Genomic DNA, 7,041 nt, shown 5'->3' on the forward strand with positions numbered 1-7,041 from the left:
AATCAAATATCTTTTTCAAATCCTAGCTCTGCTGGTTCAATGTGGTCTTGAGAAAGTCACTTAACACCTTTATGCCTTAGTTTCTTCTTCTGTACCATGAGGATGGTTTATTGTGGAGATTGAGTTATGTAAGCAAGACACTTAAAACAATGCCTGACCCAAAATGAGGAATATCAGTGTTTGCTGTTACCACTGTATATCAAGATGCAAACAATTCTAGAAGCTGAAAGTGATTTCTTTGTTCTATATATAATCTGTGGTTTCTCTCTTAGGAAATATGTTGTGCTTTGCCTGAGAGTGTGGCTATTTGTTTTATTTGATTGTTACACTTTCCTGAATTATGTTTATGGAAAGCTGAATAATGATCCCCCAAGATGTCTGTTTTCTAACCTTGAGGACCTGTGACTATTTCCTTCTATGGTAAGAGGAAATTTATAAATGTGCTTAAGATAAGGATCTTGAGATGGGGAGATTACCCTGGTTTATTTAGTTTGGCTTTTGGGGGGACTCAGAGATTATATTACAGAAGAGGAATAAGAGAATGGGTGATATAAGCAATAGGTCACAGTGGTGTGAGAAAGGGTTCCTGAGCGTGGAATGCACGTGCTCTCTGGAAGCTAGGAAATGCAAGGGCACTGAATCCTCTAGACTCTAGAAGGAACCAGTCTGCTGACCTCTTGATTGTACCCAGTGAGATTGTTTTGCACCTCTGGCTTTCAAAACTGTAAGAGTTTGGTCATAAACCACCAAAAGTATGTTAATTTATTATAATAGCCATAGGAAAAATTAATACAATGGTATTCATGCTATTCAATAATGCCTTTTCTTTTCATCTATGTGTTTTAAAATACCTGGAACAGTTGTTTAGATTATAATAAGGGCTCTGCATTTTTTATTGACTGAATAATGAAGGAGAATAAAATAAATTAATAAAGTTTAATAAAATTAAACTTCAAAATTTCTTTCTGAAAAAGACCATAATGAACATATTACTCACAGTATCAAACAGAACTTGGTCTACTTAGTACACTTGACCATTCTGCCTTTCTGTGATTACAGCCTTTTCTTTGAGAACCTCTTTTCTCATTCCAATGAATCCTAGAAGTGGCTGTCAGCGAAAGCGTGACTTTCATCCTGCTTCTTCATTTAACTGATCATACTCTAGGGGTTAAGGTCAAACAGAGTTCTTACCCATGATCTACATGCAGACAGTGAAGGAGAAAGAGGGTTTTGATCTGTTGGGGTTACCAGACTGTGAGGATAGGTGTTGGCAAATATTTGTGTCCACATATTCTGTCTATTTTTTTTTCCCAGAGAAGAGGAAGAAATCAAAGAACAGAGGAAAGCAGAACTGAAAAAGGAGCCAGTCGGATGATGGAAAAGAAAGCAAAAAGCCTGGATTCTAGAACTCTCGGACACAAAAGCAAGAGCTTTTCCTTTTGCATAAGATATTTTGAGAGATGCTTCACCCACTTTTCCCCAAAGGTCCTGAATAATACTCTCAAACCTCGGGTTGTTACAGTTCACATATGGGGTACAGTTAGTTGATGGGATGACAGTTTGAATTTCACTTTAAAAATCTATGATGCAGTTTGAAGGAGTAGTGAATTGACTTTGATTAAACCAGTTATTTTAGTAAAGACTGTTCTTTGACATCATCTTGACTTCATAGGTTTTACAAATCCCAACTTGAAACAATGGAAGGATCTATCAGGCAATTCTTTTATCAATTGATGGTATGTAGATGAAATTTGATATGTTTTTCCCATCCCAGGAAACCTCTGTTTTGCCACTTCCTAACCAAATGGCCTTGAGCATGTAATTGAGTTCTTTTATCTATAATCTGCAAACTAACAATAATCACCCTGTAAGATTATTAGGATTAGAGATGTTCTTGGAGGTCTTAGACAACTAAAAGGCTTATAATAAACTATGTTCTTATTTATGGAAATAGCTAACATTTAATGAATACTTATTATGTGCCAGACACTGTGCTAGAGATGTTATTCAACATCTCATTTAATCTTCAGAATGAGTTTTTAAAATGATAATTATAAATATCCCCATTTTAGAGATGAGAAATCTGAGGCTAAGAGAAGATAACTTGCTCAAGGGACTATAGATAGGAAGAGTCCGACTATAATAAAAATCTAGGTAGGTCTGATTGCAGAAGTAGTCTTTATAGCTCCTCTCCAGAGTTCCTCTGTGGATGGTGATGAGCCATTGTCATTATAATTATTATTAATGCCTGTGTTTTTATTGGTGTTGTTTTAAGGCTTGAGGTCTCTTACAAAATGCAGAGACTGTGACAGAATTCTTAAGGAGGAGTGGGCTTTTCTTATCTGGGATTTTCATTTCACACTGTGCTTTATGAAACGACATAACCAAGAAACATCTCTCTGGTGGTTTATATTAAACAAGGCAAAACAAAAAGCTATGCAATAAATGTCTCCATAAGATTAAATACTGTGGTTAAAACTGCCTTCCTTGGATTCAACAGCTTTAGATTACGAGTCACCAGAGAAAGATTCCACAGAAACATCTCCATCCAATAGAGTCAGTGCTCTCTCTCCCCTTCCCCCCAAAGGAAGATGAATCGCTGTAATAAGGGAACCAAAGAATGCCCCCTCCTAAAACCTCATGACTTTACACTTACCGTCCAACAGCGTAAGGGAGAGGGAAAAAAAATGGTCTCCAATGTTTTGGTTTTGCCCGTATAAGTCAAAGTAGAATGAGTTTATAAAGAGGAAGCAATAAAGAACTGCTCTTTTGAACAGTTTAATCATAGATCTATAAAAATGAGGCATTTTGCAGTGAAGTCCCTATCCAACTAGAGAAGAGACCTATACTGATGTTAAACTGAGTTGTGTCGCAAACAACGTATGGGGAGAGCACTGTCTTTTTGTTGTTATTTTGTTTTGTTTTTCCACTAAAGGAACATACAGGACTCAAACCAGTGATCTTTATAACTAAATGGGAACTTCAGGTAAAAAGACAATCAAGGGCAGGCTGACCTTAGTATAGAATGCAATTACGGTCAGGTTTCTTAAAATGCTGTCAAGGCTTTTGAAAAACAAGACTGTAGAACATACTGCTGAGATGGACGGACTTTGGACTCTGCAGTAGACTTTTCTAGATCTGCCAGGTGGGTAGATTAGATAACAGAATTTCATTGTCTCATAGTTAAGAAGCTAAAAATCTGAGATCAAAGTGTCGGCAAGGTTGGTTGCTTCAGAGGATGTTGAGGGAAAATCTGTTCTGCGCCTCTCTCCTTACTTCTGATGGTTTTCTGGCAATCTTTGTCATTACTCTGTCTTCATGTTCACATGATGTTCCCCTCTGTGCTTGTCTGTGTCCAAATCTCCGTCTATTTACATAAGTGATATTATATTAGAGGCCCATCCTACTCCAATAGGACCTTCGACCTATGAAGACCAAAGACCTTTTCAACATTTTTCCAAACATATTATATTATTTTTCCCATTTTCTAGGAGCTTATCATTTTATTAATTTCTTCTATTTTATTTTATGGGTACATTAATAGTCTGACATAGTAATGGAATTTGAACATGATTTTGAGGCCACAATGAGTTGTGGAGGATACATTGATGAATTCTGATTCATTAACAGTTTAGGGGCCCCTCTCAAGATAATCAACAGGAAAAATAAAATATGTTCACGGATAAAAATTAGGCAATGGTGTCAAGAAGAGGTTTCAAGAAATGAAGGTGAAAATTTGAAGGCACGAGAAACTACTTCAGAATAGTGAGATTAAGGAAGATTTTACAGAAGAGTTAGTATATCAATTGCACTTTTAAAAAGCAATACTTGACACCAGAAAAGGGAAGAGACAACACCCCAAGCCTAAGGAGTAGCATAAGTAGAGACAGGAAAATCAAGAAATGGGAGCATATGGTCAAGGAATTGTTTCTATTTTCATTTGGGAAAAGATGGAAGACAAAATTAGGAAAGAAAGTTTGGGCCAGAGGGTAAATGACCTTGAGTATATGATTAAAACACATATATTATTGTTGATTAGAATAGAGAGATGTGCATTTTCTTTTACGGTATGAGTGAAATTACCTCCCTCATGGTGTTGGTCAAAAGAGACCAAGTTATGCTATGCTAACAAACAACACCTAAATATGAGTGGCTTAAGAAAACAAAAGTTTAGTTTTCATTCACACAATATTCTCCTGTGGATTTGGGAAACTCTCCAGGACAATTATCCTCCATAATTGGCTCAACAATCTGGTCTCCGTGGATCCTACAGCACCTCCCTCTCAAAGCATTCTTCCATGATGGCTGTGGTAAAAGAAGAAAGTTCTGGAAGGTTTCCCATGTGCTCTGTCCTAGAAACAACACACATTGTTTCTGCTATTGCCCCTGTTCGGAATGAGTGACTCAGCCCTCCCCAACAAAAATGGGGTTTGGGGGTTACCGACCAAGGTCTCCGTGTGGCTAGAAAGAGAAGTGTATGACGGTGATCCCTTGTGATGTAGCACAGCCAAGCTTGCAGAAAATTCACTCTGGTTACAAACAGGTTTGCATTTACAAACAAAATATAGATATGTAAGATTCCTAACACACTATTAACAGGAATCTTCCCGTCTGTTGCCTTTACCATTTTCAAATGAAGGAAATGTTGTTTATGGTTTATCCACGTTGTGCCCATTAGAAAAGAAAGATACCGACTACTTTCTGTAATCTATCTGCTATTGTCTCTGGAGTAGCATAGACTAGTGTGCACTATGAGTGATGTGGGCTTTGCCCACACACGGCTGACTCCTCATTTGGCTTCACTTGCAAGCTGCAGCAAAACCATGATTGTCAGAACTCGAGGAGAGGGAAATGCGTGTCTGAATAGTGAAGCACATGTATGTAGTGTGCACAGCATCCTATGTATGTTGTTATATGACCTCAAAAATATCTTACTTTTACAAGTAAAATAATGGTGGAATACAGAGGTAATATGGTTCAATTGAAAGTGCCTGAGCTCTAGCGTCAGGAAAAGTTAAGTTAGAATCCTAACACGGTACACTTATTGTCTGACTTTGAACCTCAGTTTCTTCATTTTAAAAATGACATAAATAACAACAGAGTTGTGGCCAAAATGCATTAATGGTGATGTATTACATTAATTGAGAGCCTGGTGTATGTCAAACATTTTACATATGACTTCCTCCCTTCCTTTCTTCATTACTCCATTTTTTTGTTACATGTATATATGTATCTAATCTATGCCAATTTTTAACATGTATAAAAAAAAGTAATGATAATTCAATTCATAGGTAGTGGGAGGGCCTTTTCCAGTTTGAGTGTACTGGGATTTAGACCCATGTGATGAACTGACTCAGTGGTAAGGCAATGCTTTAGTATGAAGACTTTTTCCAAAAGTGGATAAGGATTGTTGAAGGAGAGGAAAGTGTTTTTCCCCCCTGTGGGTATCTAGGACTGAGCCTTAAATAGGATGAAAATTTTCGTATTTATCTCAAATCTAGGTATCCTGCTCAGGTACATTACATGGCTAGAACAAGATGATGTGGGAAACGCTGAGACCAGGAACACATGCAGTATGTGCTTGGTGAACACGTGACAGAATGTTACAGTGAGAGTCTTAAGGTATGCAGATACGCTGTAGTCTCTTGAGGGTTTGAGGTTTTGAGCGTTGTGGACCAAAGCATCCTTGGCAGGTAACCAACCTTCTCCTGGAGAACACATTCATCTGAAAGTATATGAAAGACAGTGCTATCCTCAAGTGGCTTCCGTGTTATCCTTGGGGAGGAAAGGAAAAATCCACCAGAGAATAGCACTGCTATATTGGTGAGAATGCATGAAATACCCATTGAGATGTTTTGAAATTTATGAAGGGAAATGTTTTTAATATGAGACCCATCAATTCTAACTCAGGGCCTGTTATGAGGGAGCTCAGAAAATACTTGATTGAAGAATAATTGCCTCAATTGTCAAGTCAAGACTGTGGATGTCAGTGGAGGCAGTACTTGCCTTCTGGGTGAGACATTCTGAACTGTCAAGAACATCGCAGCACATTTAGTAACACCAGTCCTTGGGAACTTAGATGCCAGGAATGTGTACCAGTCATTATGGCAATACAGACACAACCCCATGTCAAATGTTCACTGTGGGGATGCTGCTCTCTCAGGTTTCAATCATTGACTTAGTGGGACTCAACATCCCTGGGCTGTCTCAGAGCTAGTTGTAAGAGAGCCATAGATCCTTCTTAGAATGGGATTTTCTTCCTCTTTGCATATCATGACTGGGGCCTTCTTTTGTTTCCTTTGCTTAGTGCTATTAGAAGCTCCAAAAGAGGAGCTCTACTTGCAACCCAGTGTGCTTGTCCAGGGCAATGAGTCTTGCCCAGATCCATCAGTCTTCTCCTAAGACTGATTCTAGCACTTCAACATAAATAACATTTTGTTCTCTGATATCAGCAGACTGGATGCTTCTCCACATTGGAGCCCAATAAACAGAGATTTTAGAATAAGTATTCAAATTGGGAACCCAAATGTTATCTTTATTTATAGTCAGTACATATTAAAGATTGGGACTATGACAAAAATAGGTTTGAAATCTTTCCTGCTGCCCTCAAACTGAGATTTGGTCCTTCCTGTGGGGATGGTGGAGTCTGCAGAGCAGACGCTGAGATGTATAATCAGCCAGGGGCTTGTTGGATTACAGACTGAAGCATCAGCAAAACGTAATGTGGAAAGAGGGTGTTTCCTTTAATGTAACGCCATTCTCCCCCTGGTCAAAATGTGGTTCAATGTTTGTCAGGTTTCATGATCAGCATTAACTGTACCTCCCCTGGGGGTAAGTGGCTATATGCCGGGTAGAAAAGGGTGGAAATTCTTTCCTTTTGGCCTGAGGAATAAGTACAGGTTACAGAAAACAGAATTATTCCCTTTAATACTTTCTATATTACTTTATTGTATCAATACATTTTGTTTTTCCTCCATTTTTTTCTAAAAGAGTCTTTGAGAAGAAAGTGTCCTGCCTTGGCCCCCCCAGCTAATAATTGAT

General features: G+C 38.2%; 1 long non-coding RNA gene across 1 annotated transcript; it reads left to right on the forward strand.

Annotated features, from left to right (window-relative positions):
• Positions 1–285: 285 nt before the first annotated feature.
• LOC120890781 (uncharacterized) lies at positions 286–1,640 on the forward strand. The gene is made up of 2 exons (XR_005735207.2): positions 286–420; positions 1,315–1,640. It is a non-coding gene; the product is annotated as an uncharacterized LOC120890781 (long non-coding RNA).
• The last annotated feature ends 5,401 nt before the right edge of the window (positions 1,641–7,041 follow it).

Source organism: Ictidomys tridecemlineatus, chromosome 11 (assembly GCF_052094955.1).
Source record: "Ictidomys tridecemlineatus isolate mIctTri1 chromosome 11, mIctTri1.hap1, whole genome shotgun sequence".
NCBI classification, from domain to species: domain Eukaryota; kingdom Metazoa; phylum Chordata; class Mammalia; order Rodentia; family Sciuridae; genus Ictidomys; species Ictidomys tridecemlineatus.